The 1,435-nt window shown below is 40.1% G+C and overlaps 1 pseudogene; it reads left to right on the top strand.

The window, feature by feature from the left end:
• The first annotated feature begins 257 nt into the window (after positions 1-257).
• LOC101570089 lies at positions 258-536 on the top strand (annotated as a pseudogene).
• Positions 537-1,435: the final 899 nt, after the last annotated feature.

The following is a 1,435-nucleotide window of genomic DNA, read 5'->3' as shown; positions in this document are numbered from 1 at the left end:
GTAAGAAAGTGGATACACATCAAGACCATAATGTTGGGGCCAGGGAGATGGCTCAGTAGAATAAGCGCTTCCCTGGCAAGCGCAAGGGCCTGAGTTTAAGTCACAGTTCTGCAAAGAAAGACCATAATGTTAAGTAAAATAAATGAGATGCTTAACCTTAAATATAACATAATTTCTCTTATTGAAAATCCAAGTTATAAGTAAATTATAGAGAAAATAAGAGGTGGTGGCTGGCATTGTCCTTGTTGGGCTCCACCATGGCATACCGGGGTCAGGGCCAGAAAGTGCAGAAGGTGAGAGCGCAGCCCATCAACCTCATCTTCAGATACTTGCAGAGGAGATCCCGGCTCCAGGGATGGCTGCATGAGCCCGTGAACAGGCGGAGGGAGGGCTGCGTTACTGGTTTTGATGAGTACGTGAACCTCGTAGTAGATGATGCAGAAGAAATTCATTCTAAAACAAAGTCAAGAAAACAACTGGGTCAGATCATGCTGAAAGGAGATAACATCACTCTGCTACAAAGTGTCTCCAACTAGAAATGATCAGTGAATTCAAACAGGAAAGTGAGGCAGTAGCAATTACGATGATATGTAAAAAGGCAGTTGTTTAAGTGGTTTGCTCTGGGAGTGTTTGTAAAACATTTGTTCATATTGTTTTTTTTTTTTTTTTTTTTTTTTTGCAGAACCGGGGATTGAACTCAGGCCCTTGTACTTGCCAGAGAAGTGCTTATTCCACTGAGCCATCTCCCCGGCTTGTTCATATTGTTTTGACTACTCTTATGTTTTTACTGAAGGCCAATAAATGTAGAGTTGTTTTTATTTTAAAAAAAGAAAAGAAAATAAGAAAGTGAGGAAGGGAATCAAAAAGTCAAGATCATATACACATATCAACTCCCCACGATGAATCATTATATCATTATATACTGAAAACAGGCACTAAAAAAAAAAAAAAAAAAAAAAAAAAAAAAGACCAGCATAATCTGATGGAAACATGTCCACAAAGAGTCTTGTATGTGAATATTCCTAGTAACCTTATTCAAATTCAAAATTCAAAACACCCCATATCTTGGTCAACTAAGAAGTAGATGACAAAACTCCAGTACATCCATGGAATGGAATACTACTCAGCAATGAAAAGGGGTGAGCTAGCAATGTGTACAGCTTGGATGACTCTTGCAAGCATTTTGCTCAGGAAAACAAGCCAGTCTCAAAAGGTGACATGCTGTGTGACTGTATGTAAATGAAATTCTAGAAAATACAAACTTATAGAGATAGACAGCAGGTTAGTAGCTGCCTAAGACTTGGATGGGGAGGGAGGGAAAGACTGACCTGGAAGAGGCAGGAGGGAGGCAGTCTGGGGATGATGGGCATGTTCTCTCTCGTGGTTCCAGTGGTTACCTGGGTGTGGGTATTTGTTGAAACTCACCTAATTACAT

This window comes from Octodon degus, unplaced genomic scaffold (assembly GCF_000260255.1).
Source record: "Octodon degus isolate 3935 unplaced genomic scaffold, OctDeg1.0 scaffold00160, whole genome shotgun sequence".
Classification (NCBI taxonomy): Eukaryota; Metazoa; Chordata; class Mammalia; order Rodentia; family Octodontidae; genus Octodon; species Octodon degus.
Note: the sequence above shows the minus strand (reverse complement) of the source record. Positions and strands in the feature narration are given on the sequence as shown.